We start from the raw sequence: 15,093 nt of genomic DNA on the forward strand, positions 1-15,093 counted from the left end.
ACAGATGAACAGCATTTAAAAAAGGAACAGTGCGAGGGAAGGGGGGAAAAAAATCTGCACACAGGAAAAGACAGAATGACCTACGAAGTGCTTGGGTGAAGAACAGGAGATGTTAAAATGGCAGAAGTAATATTAGCAGGAGGCAAAAGGAGGCATAATCAGACAATTAAAATACATGTACGAGATACAGAGTGTGAATAGCTAAAGGGGGATAGGTAGAAAGGGAAGCATGAAAAATTGGTGAGGTAAAGTAGGCTCCAGTGGCCCAGGAGTCTGGTGGAAGAAAAGAAAGAAGATCGACATAAAGGGTGCAAACCACCCCGAGAGTAGTGCTCCCACCAGGGGAAGGGTGTCCCTACCCCAATACCAACCCACCGATGGGGGTGAATGGGATAGGAGTGGGGAGCAGGAAAAGTCTGTTAAAGGGAAGCAGGCTCAAAAAAGCCAGTTAGTGGATGGAGGAGGGGGTAAGGGCCCGAAATGTTTGTCAGTTTAGGGGAGGGGTTTACAAGCCCAAAAAGGTCTCTCAGCAGAGGGTATAAGGGAAGGGAACAAAAAGTCCTGGAGGGGGTGCAAGGCCTGAAAAGTCATTCCAGGGGGAAAGACATGCCAAGGTTGGGGGGGGGGGGGCGGAGTAGAAGAAAGTGTTAGAGCCAAGCCGAAGTCTTCCAGGTGAGAGTGTGTTTGGATACATTGTGAGAAGGCCTTGGAGCCCCAAAGAGAATGGCGGATTTTCATCAGGGCCATCTGCCCCGAGATGTGCCATAGAAAACTGTTAAAATGACCTAGGTGCCATAATCTCTAGTTTGTTATCCGATGGCAGTCTGCTATTTCTTCGGTGGGGAGAGGGCTTACAAGGCAACTCTAAGGACATAGATCGTAATATGAACTCAAGGTCGTGGAAACTGTTCTGTGCTCGATCACCAGCACCTACACCTGCAGATAAAGATGCACATATCTCACTTAGGCAATGAGTGATGCTGAGGCTGCTATTCCTAGGGGGACTGACAGCAGACACAATGGCACTGATATGTGAATGCCTGACTAACACTAATGCTGTATGGTTCTTCAGAAACAACCCATTGACATTGTATGTCATCTTTAAGTGATACAGCATGAAAGAAGTCACACTATGGTGATCAACAGCCAGTAAAGCCTAATTAGCCCCACTCACCAAGATGCTACCAAACTTAAGTGTAGTCATTATCACACCTACCTGGCAACAATCATGGGGAACTGTCTTCACTGGCTCTCGATCAGCAGAAAGCCAGACACAGAGATATGTCATCTGCTGCAAGGACACCTGCAACTAACATGCATGCAGACGGCTGGCACATCCAGTGACAGTGCCAGTCAGCTGAGGCCTCAAACCTGCTTCCACCACCTTCCAAGCATGCTGCAATGCTGACCTATGGGTTTGGTGTGTGGAGTAGCAAGCAGGACCCTCCCCTCACACCACCCTCATTTCAGCAGCCATCAAACAGTGGGTCCAGAGCTGGGCTGCTCTGTTACTCGCCTGCAGACTTGTGCTTGCACAATGGGTTTCCTTTCACTTCATTTTTTCCATAACTTAGCCTTCGTTATCATCAGCCTTGGCAAAGACTGCCAATGGATTAAAATGCCTTTTGAGTCTTTCCTAAGGCTGCAACGATTTTTGGCCACCTAGACTATTTCCCATTAATTGCCTGCATCCCTTTAAATTTGTTCTACATGCAATTTTTGGTTCCACCAATCATCTGCTCCTTACACACAGATTTGGATGTATGCATGATTACTGATAATCTGCCCATGGAAAATTGCATGCAAACACACACTTCATTTTAGGTGAGCGTTGCACCCATTTCTAACCATGGAATAAGCTGTAGCCATATCATAAAATCTACATCAGTCTCTATTACATTAATAGCAGTTAGCAAAGGCAGCATTACACTGTATCATTGGCACTGCAGGACAAAATTCTTGTCATGCACCAGCACAATGTATAATGTCAGTATTAAATACATTCAAATCGCACTACTTTTAAGAATTTGTTCAACATAAGAACCACATTTACTTTCTCATAAATTATCAAAAATCATGATTATACTAAAAGTCATTGTTCTGATAGCTCCACAGAGATTTAGCTTCCAGTCATATTTAACGGTCTGTGTGTATTGGCCTTGCCATCTGTCAGACACTGTTTAATATAACTGGTGCAACAAATAGCTTCTTTCTTCTGGTCACTGATTCTGCATTTCACTTGTGAATGTTAAAACTATTGATAGAAACAGCTGTCACTGTGAATATATCACAGCAGAAGTAGTTCAGCATTTTACATTAGGCATTTATTTTTTTTCTCCAATTTTCTCCTTTCCTCTTGCCAAGGGAAAAAGGTTCCACAGGCACAGACAGTCCTTAAATACTTCACCAAAGTATGGGTCAAGACATTGTGTGCCAGCAGACTATTTGACTGTAAGTGGACAGTCCTTAGCTGATGTCCATACTTGCTTACTTCCCAGTAGGGATCATTAAGTAATGATCAGGAGGAAAACCCTGGTCGTTTTCCACTCCCTAAGAGGCCAGTTACAGTGCACCTACTGCCATTCCAGCAGAGATCAATTAGCTCGGCATAGACCGATAATCAAATCCGAGACCTTCTTGTTGAAACTTTCCATATTACACCCCCGTTGAAGTTAAAAGTTCCTCTCTCTGGTCAGTATGGGTCAATGTATACTGGGTGGTGCCTTTGAGGGAAGTTATTCAGGGATATTTTAATGCATCTCACAAAAAACTATTGCCGACAAGGTTGCAGACGTTGAAGGGTTACTCAGCTACTTAGAAGACTCTGAGATTATAATAAACAAATCAACCTTATTACAAATTACCCAAATCTCAGCTGGTTCAGTAATAACTACCTGATACATTCCATACCCTCTCTTACTGCAGTAAACAATTTCACATTAGGCACGTAGGGGTGGAAATAGGTTATGGCTTGTTTTCAGGTCCATAACCAGCAGCATTGACAGCACGCACCCCAACCAGGAGGCCTGAGGCCAGCCTAAAATTAGTCCTCGGGCCTTATTAACATTTTTTGTGCTATCTGCCAGTGTTCGTCATGTCTCCACAAGCAGCTCGTGCATTTTACTAAGAATATCGGGCTGCTTTCTTGCCAGCAGCCACCTGAACATAAGTCCCAGGAGCAGGGATTGGAGCGACAATGGTGATGGGTGGGGGAGGGGGGGTGTGGGGCAAAGAACGATCACTAGGACTGTGGAGTGGGGGGAGCACTCTTGCTCTTCCTGTCTACAAAGGAACGATTATTTTAAATTTTGTTGTTAAAATGTACTCTTTGGTGGCCGTCACTGCTTAAGGCACAGCAACCGCTTAAGAACCCCGAGCAGAGCAGGCCTGGCTCCTGCTCCACTCAATCAAAACCAATTTCTGCAAGGTGGCCAAGAATAGGCATTAAGCCCCTCATTTACATATATAAGGGGCCTAATGCCTGTTTTAGATGGCCGCCCGGGATACCTGCGAAGCTGCCATTTACCAATATGGCAGCACCCATAATGCAGGACATTGCACCCCAAAACTGTTCCTTTTGACCCCGTTTTCTGCTTGCTTCAATGGTAGCACTTTCATACCTGGGTCAGAATGTTGTGAGTTCAAGCCCCACTCCAGAATCTTGAGCACATAATCTAGCCTGACACTTCAGCGCAGTATTGAGGGAGTGCTGCACTGTCGGAGGTGCCGTCTTTTGAATGAGACGTTAAACCAAGGTCCCCTTGTCATCTGGATGTTATCGATTCTATGGCACTATTTGAAAAGGAGCAAGTGAGTTCTCCCGGCATCTTGGCCAATATTTATCCCTCAACCAAACGTCACTAAAAGTAACAGATTATCTGGTCATTCTCTCATTGCTGGTTGTGGGAGCTTGTTGCACACAAATTGGCTGCCACATTTTCTACATTACAACAGTGACTACACTTCAAAAGTACTTAATTGGCGGTAAGGTACTTTGGGACATCCTGAGGTCATGAAAGGCGCTATATCAATGCAAGTTCTTTCTTTCTTAATCTATAGTTTCAGTTTTATATTTGCACTCAGGACCATAGGAAAATCATAACTTTTCCTCCTTAATCATTGTGTTTGGTCTTGTCCCAGGGAAACAGATAAAGACAACTTGATTCACAAGAGCAGTGATAATCTGACTGATAAAAATAAACAGAGTGGGCTAGAAAATGACACCTACTTTGGACTGAGAAGCAGCAGTACTGTGGAAATTGAATTCTGCCATTAAATTCCACTGATACAGGCAAAGTAACACTAACTTATCGATTTTCTAAATCTGCCTAGAATTCTGCATATGAATCTGGAAGCATCTGTTGGTCAATGTGAATTTACAGATAACACTGCAGGTTTGACAAGGCCAGAACGCTGCTTCAGGCTAAGATACACAAGGATAGCATCACCACAGCCATTTTGCTGTATTATTTTCTCATCTTCTTTTGCTTTAAGTATCCTGTTAGCCTCACATGGATAAATTTACCATACACAGCATTAACTGGAGGCTTCTATGGATTCTGGGATAGCTCCATTACCATAGTATTTTTTCTTGCTCCCTAGTAAGAGAGCGCAAAAGAAATACAAACAGATGGGATTTACTGGCACATTATAGGCTGAACATCCTGCCAAATATGGAAGTGTTGGTGAACCTCCAATATGCAATTCAAGCATTACTCGTGTCTGCCAGATATACCTGACTTGCACCCACACAGAACAGGCCTCAAACATTGCTGTCTTCCTTGCGTGACACTATTACCGTTCTTTGCATGGTCGCTACATCACCACTCACCACTCACACTCCAACTCTTTCTCACATCAGCAAGATAGAGATAGCCCACATTTTGAATGATAGTTGACAAATTTCATTAGTGCTGAAAATACTGGATTGCTCTGCTGCTTTAGCACTCTGTCTTGTCAAGAAACCGAAGAATTGATAGTGGTGACTGCAAGACAGAGAAGAGAGTGTGTTTGATACTGAATTATATGCAGGGAGCCAAGAGCCAGATATGAGAGGATTTCTCAGATGCAATATAGGTAGGAAATTTCAGAGACAATGAGGGGATATCTCAAAGGTCTGGAAGAGGTAGAAGGGGTACAAATAAAACATTAGCAAAGGTAATATACCACAACTTTATTTGTTTTCTTCTGTACTCTGTGCAAGACAGATAGATCTAGATATTTGTTTTGGTCAGCCAGCGGTTTGAGACACCTGGAAAACCAAAACCAATATACGCTCAAGAGTCTCCAAACCAAACATCTTAAAAATACAAGTAGAGTTTCAGTTCAGAGAACTGAGGTCCAAGTTGACACGAGTCAAAGCTTAGGGATGCCAAAGTGTGTAATGTGCTACTGCTGTAGTTCAACAAGCTGATATTATACAGCCTATCAGCACAGTACTCCACTAAGCTTCCCACTGTTTGCCCAGTTACAAAAACCTTAGCCTGCATGGTTATCTAGATCCAAATAGAAAGAATCGCAGCTCCAAGTGACAGATATACCTCTTCAATGGCTGCCCTGCAGTATTGGAGACCCACCTGGCTTAGGTATCATTATTAAGGCTGACACAGAAGATTGACACAAGTTTCTATATTCTACCTCTAGGTGGAGCCAACTCAACTCCAAAGAGATCCTGCTTAATTTCTGTCCAGAGAGGACAGCTAGGGGCTAACAGAGAAAGTGTGTATGTGAATATAAAGAAGGAAGTGATGGGGTAGGAAAGAGAGAGAGAGCGAGCAAGAGGAGACAGGGAGCAAGCAACAGGAGTGAGAGAGCAAATGAGAGAGAGAGAGAGGGAGAGAGAGGAGAAAGAGAGCAAGAAAGAGGGATAGAGAAGGGAAAAAAGAGAATTGCAATCTGGACTGAATGGGACAGCTGTTCTTTTCAGGCTATATTTTGACCCATAGTGCTTCTGCGTGAGAGGAAGATTAGAGGAAGTAAAAAAGATATTTCCCATCATCTTTACGAAAACAGGTGGGCTACAGCAGGCAAATAAATGACTGTGAATGCTTATTTGGTCTCAGTTTTTAGCCATTTAATAGAAGCACTTTGATAACTCGTGGCATGCGGTAGAGTTCTGGCATAAACGAAGTGGGAGAGGTTTGATGGGGATGGAAAATCAGTTGGGATCTGGAAACATTGGGCTTCTGTCCTGAAATGTAAATCTGGGAATTCCTGCTAGTTGTGAGGGCAGACAGAAGTTCCGTCCACTTCATTGACGGCCTGACAGCAGGAAGATGATGGGGCCTGGAGGATGCCGTTACCCATCAGAATTCCTGTTGCTCGTCTCCTTTGTTCTGAGTGACGTAGATGCCAACAAGATACTGGCATCCAGGTCGAGCGACGATGGAATGACCAAAATGGTTGCCCTTAGCCTGAAACACCCCAGAAGATTTAAAGCAGCCGCAGGTGAAACCATCTGCTAAAGGGGGCCGGTTCAAAGATGCTCAGGAGCCTAGTAGCTGGTCCTGCCAGCTTTGAACTTAATGCTGCTTCCCAGCACTGCACCTTAAGCTCCTCCCACTTTGGGAACCCAAGATGCATCTATACTGACGTGGGTGCCCATCAGAATTATAGAAATAACATGATGCTCCCTGATCCTGAATATTCAGGCGAGTTTCGAGCACAGGTCATGGATGGGATCAAAGAATTTTAGCGTAACTCATTTTAGATAGTCACTTTTTACACTCCCCATTACTGTAATTAAACAAACCAAATATCTGTACACAACTTAGTGACACAAATGCCAACAGTGCTGTATAGCTTGGATTTCTGATCAGGTGCAGCCCAACTGGAAATGGAACAGAACACCGTTTGCACACACCCAATGTTTTGGATATACTCTTCGGCACGGAGCGCTACAGATTCCCATGGAGAGCTGCCCAGAGAGAATGAAAGGAGGTAGCTAGGGTAGTCAATGCCAAGTTAGCCACCCTAAGCACAACTAGGCAGCACAGAAAGAAGTTTAATAATGTTATCAGGGAAGATAAAAGAAGCCAGCCAGATCTTCCACGAGTACACAGTAATAAGCATATCTGCTACTATCAATGACCTGCACCTCCATGCCCATGAGGCAATGCAGTCCCTTGATATCCCCAGCTTCCACCAGGAAGTCTTCCTTCATTCACATCCTTACATGGATTTACCCCACAAAAAGCCTCACATGGAATCTAACTGCTTCTTGTACGTACCTATGATCAAACCCATTATGGTCACTTGTGATTTACCGTACATCATGGCAGCAAAAGATAATTCTCACTGTTTGCATTTTTTTTCCCCCAAGGACAAGACAGCTCATAACATGAGAGAAAAAGCTGCAACACGTGGTGACCCCCAAGCTGCCAACCTTGGATCCCCTATAAAGAAAAAATTCTTCAGATCTTGGGAAGACCACGGAGGTGCATGTATCCCTCTGATGCACCATCTCAGAGACATGGGGCAGGATTTCAATATGCCAGCGAGGGGTGATTCGCGGGTGCGAAACCCGGAAGGGAAGTAGGCGGCGCCAATCTAAACCTCTTCCGGGTTTCACGCCCAGCAGCCAGTCTGATTGATAGGCTGGCTGCCGACAGGAGCTGCTCATCCGAGGATGGGGCGGGGGGGGAAAGAGAGAGAGAGACACCTCATTGGCAGATAGGATAGAGATGGTGGTGGGGGGGGTAGGGGACGACACACACAAAGATTAGAGTGGAGACATCGGAATCAGAGTGAAGACATCAGATATCAGAGGTGGGGGGGGGGGTCCAGGAGACATCGTTTTTAAGGTATGTTTATTTACCTTTTTTTACAATGGGAAATGTAATTTTATTTAATTTATTTAGTCTGTTTTTGCCTGATCCGGCCCTTCCCACCTGGTTTCACCAAGCATGAATTGCAAGTGGTGGGAAAGCCACCCAGGTAACGTTAAAATCTTTTTATATGTCCAATACACAAAATATAAACTATCTTAAGTACCTCAATGAGGTACATTGGCCCTTTAATTATTTAAGTGGGGGCGGGACTTCCTGGTGACTGATGTGCGCATGCACATTGATTTGCCTGAGTCTCATTCAAAAATGTGCGGGTTCCAGCGGGGATGTCTGCCCGTTCCCAAAAACAGCGATTTTGATTGCCCCCAACCCACCCGTTTTTCCCTTTTAAAATCCTGCCCATACACCTTGGGTAAGTTAGAGAGTGAGCCAGAGGGGAGTGCACTGGAAGAGACATAGAGCACGTGAGCAATAGGAGCTGTTGGTAGCACATGAGGACGAGAAACACTGCTGGTCAGAAAGTCAGTGCATGCAATCTTTTGGCTGAAGAACCTGGGATTTGGATCTTTAGTCCTCTTTTTAAAGGAATGATGTTTGTAGAGCATCAAGCATCGATGGAGGCATTGGGGACCATGCCAGACATTATGGTGGCTCAAGTGGAGAAGTTAACTAGCATCATGCACAAGTCACAATATTCTAAATGGTGCTTAACCAATGATTTGTATAGATTTAGCATTATCTCTTTGCTTTTGTATTCTATGCTGCTATTTTAAAACTCTAGAATCTTAGATGCCTTTTGTTTTAAAACAGTTTTATCAACTTGTCTTCCCCCTTTCAATGCTAACTTTTCTTTCTAAGTAGTGCTCTCCTTTTTTAAAAGCCTCTCTAGTTACCACTCCTCTGACAAACGCAAGTATGTGTTTTTCTGCCTGTATATTCTTGGTTGTGGGGGGTACCAAGGGTGGGTGCTCTGTGCTTCCAGTGCTGCCTGACCAGCCTGGCATCCCTTCATTGCTCCTTCTCTTCTTCCAAAAAGCAAAAATACAAGGGAATTCCAATGGGAAACCTAATGTGGCCTGTCTGAAATGATGGGGAGAGAAACGGCAGCCTCACAGCAAATGGCACAAAGACAAATGCCAGAGTACCTCGCAACAGCAAAAACATTTTTAAAAAACCTTCCAAAATTAGTCAGAAATCAGCCGATGCCACCAGTGATGATGCTGGGCTCTTTAAATTCTCTCTCACCTCCTCCATAGTGCCTCGCAGCCCTCCATTTTATAAGATCGAGAAGAATAAACAGAGTAAATTAAGTGGCACTGACAGAATATGAGACACATAAGCTCACTGTTGCCTCATTTGGACCTCTCCAAAAATGAGTGGGCACTTCCTACGGTCAGCAGAAATTATGACAGAAAATAGGGTGGGTCCAAAAATGGGCAGAGATCCAGTGGCACAGAACTGCATCCATTTTTCAGTTGAGTTGACTAGATTTTCATCCTTACATTGGGTGGACCCAATTGGAAAATCCAAGGTAACGTGTTAGAAGTTGTGACAGTCAAGTTGATTAAGGTCAGCAATTTATTCTCGTTTTTAATTGTTTCCTTTCATCATTCTTTTCCTGCTTCACGTCTTTTTTAAATTAACTTGTCCATTTTTCATAGTTATTAATTTTCTCCTTTCTTTTATTTTACTCTAATCGTACATGAACCTCACCTGCAAGAGGCCTTCTCACAAAGCTTTGAGTTTGCATTGGCTGCAATATAACTCCAGTCTGGTTCAAAAGTTCACTTTGTCCCAATACAAATAAGCTGCAGGGAGAGCAGGGCTCTATGCATGTGTTGAAGTATGGATGTTGAGAGCCCTTATCACTGTACATCGGTGCTGATGAGGTTAGTCTGCAGTATAACAAGGGTCTGCAGACTGCACATCTCAGCAGCAGAGATTGCGCTCAGATCAGTATCTATGGTATAACTGCAGCCTTAGACAGTTAGTCAATTGAGTTCAAAATCTACAGGGCCCTTTCTGTGAAGCATGTTTAGTTAAAGCTTCAGACATTCCAATACTTTCTAAAATTGATCAAACATTTAGTCTTTAATTATTTAAACCAGAACTTAACTATATCCATGACAAATTTCCCAGGATTCGGATAACATCTAAAGCGATATATTGGAAGTTCTCCTCACTAATATTCACAGCTTATGCCTAAGCGATGTTTCATTTTATTTTACTTAAGACTTAAAAGGATGTCATTTAGCAATTCTTTGAACACAAATTTGAAATAAAGATCAATCCTTGAACACAAGGGCAGTAGATAGGAGGAGGTGGAAACCTTCCTGATATGATTAAACCATTGCTCTTTAATTTTACTGCTTGCAGTCCAGGGAGGAGAGCATCATTACAAGTAATTAACTAATCAATAAGGTCTTTAGCTTTGCCTTATACTAGATGCCTGTTTAAGAAATCATTATTTTGTGCAGCTCCTTCACCTACTATCACATTCTCTATTGCATTCTCTATTGCACACCTTCAGCATTAAATATCAATCAGAACCTCCTTCCCGACTAATCAGGGGATACCATTATCCCTCCTGAGAGGACAGGTTAAGCTCTGCATCAGTTGCAGAGAATCTGATATCACATGCAAGTGTCCCAGCCACCATGATAACTGCAAGTTGTGCACACTTTTATTGAAGTCACTAGAAAAGGAGCTGAACTTTGGTTGCAATCTGCAAACCAGATTTAAGAGTTGGATAATGGCAGTTAATAAATCAAAACACCATTCTGCTTGAGTTTAAGTGTTTATAAGAACATTTTTTCAATGAAAGAACAATCTAGCTGAGTCTCAATTTTCTTCCAATAAAATTACATGACGTTAGGAGAGTCTCAAGAAGCGCCACCAGTAAGATGATATTACAGACCAACATTTAACATGTTCCTTTGATTCTCCTAGTCCATTACTTTAGCTAATTGATTAGCTCATTTAAAATAAACTGCCTAATGGCAGCACTGAAATAATGGACAGTGGGCTGCCATAAAAACATGTTAAGTATTTGTTGGCTAGCACTGGAAAATCTAATTTTGAGCTTAACACCTTTCCAATATAAATCTGTATCATTGTAACTGTTCCCAATAAAGACAGCATCTACTGAACATGTCACAATTAAATATTTTCAATGACCAACACAAAACAAATTTACCAAAAATTTGTAATGAACCAATAATGGATAAGATAATGGTGAAGTACAGTCTAAGTTCTAGTGCGAATCTAACTGGAAGGGTAGCATGCTAATTGCATTGAATTTTTCAGGGCGAACTCATTGCCACAATTATTATTAGCTCTTCGGTCAGCTTTAGCCTTGTGCTGGGAACCAGCCAAAAGGGATTTGGAAAATCATGGGTTAGGTGAAATTTTAAGGGAGGTATATACTTAACGGGAAGTCGTTTCAGATAGTTACAGCCTTTAGAAAGACTCAAAGGCATTTCAACTCATTGGCAGACTTTTGCAAGGCCGAGAAGGAAAAGGAGTGTCAGGCAAAAATGAAGTTTCATGGCTTGTGTAATGGATCTTATATTGCATGAGGTAGATGCAGTAAGTTACTATCCCCATAGGGATAGTAACTTACTGCATAGGGTACTATCCCCAAACAGGAGGGTTCCCTCCCAGTCGGGGAACACTTCAGCAGTCATGGACATTCATCCACCGACCTTCGGGTAAGCGTACTCCAAGGCGGCCTTCGAGACACACGACAACGCAAAATCGTCGAGCAGAAATTGATAGCCAAGTTCCGCACCCATGAGGACGGCCTCAACCGGGATCTTGGGTTCATGTCACGCTACACGTTACCCCACCAGCGAACAAATGTTATCTGTTTTTAATATAATGGGTCATTTGCTGGCTCTCTCTGCCTTCCGGATGTTTCTGCCTCTCTCTGTGTTTTTTTTTTCTCTGTTTTTTTTCCTGTTTGTTTTTTTGTTGAATGTGTATTCGGAGGTTCTGCAGGTAACACCTGTCTGTCTGAACACGGTGATTGCCTTGGCAACGGGCAGTTGCAGGGGCAGTCTGTAAACACCATGTATTATTGTTCAATATGTATAAATGCGTAGGCTTCAAGGAGATCTTGAAACATTTGCCTGAGGAAGGAGAAAATCTCCGAAAGCTTGTGAATTTAAAATAAAATCGCTGGACTATAACTTGGTGTTGTAAAATTGTTTACAATTGTCATCCCCATAGGGGAGCAGTGCAACGATACACTGTAGACACAAACGGTAACAGAAGTAGTGACCTTCACAGCCACTTGTAGCTATGTCTGCGGTGGAGTTTGGTTCCAGGGCAGATTACAATATATGGCACAACTCTGCTACTGTCTCTATAGAGAACTGGAGCCGACAGAGACAGAGTTCCTCAGACAAAACCAGTTACATGCTCCTCTGCATCTATTGCGTGTTGTAAACAATTTTACAACACCAAGTTATAGTCCAGCAATTTTATTTTAAATTCACAAGCTTTCGGAGATTTTCTCCTTCCTCAGGCAAATGTTTCAAGATCTCCTTGAAGCCTACGCATTTATACATATTGAACAATAATACATGGTGTTTACAGACTGCCCCTGCAACTGCCCGTTGCCAAGGCAATCACCGTGTTCAGACAGAGAGGTGTTACCTGCAGAACCTCCGAATACACATTCAACAAAAAAACAAACAGGGAAAAAAAACAGAGAAAAAAAAACAGAGAGAGGCAGAAACATCCGGAAGGCAGAGAGAGCCAGCAAATGACCCATTATATTAAAAACAGATAACATTTGTTCGCTGGTGGGGTAACGTGTAGCGTGACATGAACCCAAGATCCCGGTTGAGGCCGTCCTCATGGGTGCGGAACTTGGCTATCAATTTCTGCTCGACGATTTTGCGTTGTCGTGTGTCTCGAAGGCCGCCTTGGAGTACGCTTACCCGAAGGTCGGTGGATGAATGTCCATGACTGCTGAAGTGTTCCCCGACTGGGAGGGAACCCTCCTGTTTGGCGATTGTTGCGCGGTGTCCGTTCATCCGTTGTCGCAGCGTCTGCATGGTCTCGCCAATGTACCATGCTCTGGGGCATCCTTTCCTGCAACGTATGAGGTAGACAACGTTGGCTGAGTCACAGGAGTATGAACCATGCACCTGGTGGGTGGTGTCATCTCGTGTGATGGTGGTATCTGTGTCGATGATCTGGCATGTCTTGCAGAGGTTACCGTGGCAGGGTTGTGTGGCGTCGTGGACGCTGTTCTCTTGAAAGCTGGGTAGTTTGCTGCGAACGATGGTCTGTTTGAGGTTGGGTGGCTGTTTAAAGGCGAGTAGTGGAGGTGTGGGGATGGCCATAGCGAGGTGTTTGTCCTCATTGATGACATGTTGAAGGCTGCGGAGAACATGGCGTAGTTTCTCCGCTCCGGGGAAGTACTGGACGACAAAGGGTACTCTGTTGGTTGCGTCCCGTGTTAGTCTCCTGAGGAGGTCTATGCGATTTTTTGCTGTGGCCCGTCGGAACTGTCGATCGATGAGTCGAGCGTCATATCCCGTTCTTACTAGGGCGTCTTTCAGCGTCTGTAGGTGTCCATCGCGTTCCTCCTCGTCTGAGCAGACCCTGTGTATTCGCAGGGCCTGTCCATAGGGGATGGCCTCTTTGACGTTGCAGGAAAGGATGCCCCAGAGCATGGTACATTGGCGAGACCATGCAGACGCTGCGACAACGGATGAACGGACACCGCGCAACAATCGCCAAACAGGAGGGTTCCCTCCCAGTCGGGGAACACTTCAGCAGTCATGGACATTCATCCACCGACCTTCGGGTAAGCGTACTCCAAGGCGGCCTTCGAGACACATGACAACGCAAAATCGTCGAGCAGAAATTGATAGCCAAGTTCCGCACCCATGAGGACGGCCTCAACCGGGATCTTGGGTTCATGTCACGCTACACGTTACCCCACCAGCGAACAAATGTTATCTGTTTTTAATATAATGGGTCATTTGCTGGCTCTCTCTGCCTTCCGGATGTTTCTGCCTCTCTCTGTGTTTTTTTTTCTCTGTTTTTTTTCCCTGTTTGTTTTTTTGTTGAATGTGTATTCGGAGGTTCTGCAGGTAACACCTCTCTGTCTGAACACGGTGATTGCCTTGGCAACGGGCAGTTGCAGGGGCAGTCTGTAAACACCATGTATTATTGTTCAATATGTATAAATACGTAGGCTTCAAGGAGATCTTGAAACATTTGCCTGAGGAAGGAGAAAATCTCCGAAAGCTTGTGAATTTAAAATAAAATTGCTGGACTATAACTTGGTGTTGTAAAATTGTTTACAATTGTCAACCCCAGTCCATCACCGGCATCTCCACATCTATTGCGTGTGGCAGGGTAATGGCAGGTGGGCACAGTCCTCTTGCGGTGCAACCTCACCTGCCTGGCATCCCTCCTTCGCTCCTCTGTTTCTTAATCATATAAATATAGCTGGATTCCCATTGGGAAACCCCATGTCCCAATTTCTTGGACCAAACCAAAAAATATCACTGCCAAAACCCATGGCACAAACATTATCAGTCACTGGCCCCAAAAATCTCTTTTTAAAACAAACAGAGAAAACTTCAAAAATCATCTCCAAGTGCCAATAATTACTACAAGTACCAATGTGTCCTTTTATATTAGATTTGCTTCTAAGAAAAGTACCTAGATACTGTGGATGCCTGTTTTATGCAGTCAAATTTATGGAACAGTATACTTTTGGCATAATCACCAGGATTGCGTGGATGTCTAAATGGCAAAATTAAGCCCTGACTGCACTTACTAATGGAGCATAACAAAACCTAAAATAAGGCCAATTCTATTATTTGTCAATAATCAACTGGAGTGAACTTGGCACAATTCATATAAGGACCAAGATTAAACCTGAGAATAACCTGAAGGATTCATTTCAAATGGTATTGATTGAAATGTAATCCAATTAGGATATAATAGATGTTCAGGAACCCAGCAGATTGGAATGGAGGATAGGTTGCTGGATTGAAGGACTTGACCTGATAGGATTCTCCTTCACTGACCTTCTACTGTTGGAACACAACCAATTATTCATTACTAGCTGAAAGGGGAGGGGAAGGGAAGATGTGTTTGGGGTGGCAGAAATGGTGGAGGATAATCCGTTGAACGTGGAGGCCAGTGGGGTGGAAGGTGAGAACAAGGGGGACCCTATCGTGGTTCTGGGAAGGAGGGGAAGGGGTGAGGGCAGAAGTGCAGGAAATGGGATGGACCTGGTCGAGGGCCCTCTGAACCACAGTGGAGGGAAATCCTC

At 43.9% G+C, this 15,093-nt stretch overlaps 1 protein-coding gene across 5 annotated transcripts in view; it reads right to left on the reverse strand.

The window, feature by feature from the left end:
- The window catches only part of LOC137321007 (protein prune homolog 2-like), a 132,951-nt gene that overhangs the window by 56,078 nt on the left and 61,780 nt on the right, over positions 1–15,093 (reverse strand). The gene's annotated exons all lie outside the window — the stretch shown is intronic.

The sequence above is a fragment of the Heptranchias perlo genome, chromosome 4, assembly GCF_035084215.1.
Source record: "Heptranchias perlo isolate sHepPer1 chromosome 4, sHepPer1.hap1, whole genome shotgun sequence".
In the NCBI taxonomy this organism is placed as follows: Eukaryota; Metazoa; Chordata; class Chondrichthyes; order Hexanchiformes; family Hexanchidae; genus Heptranchias; species Heptranchias perlo.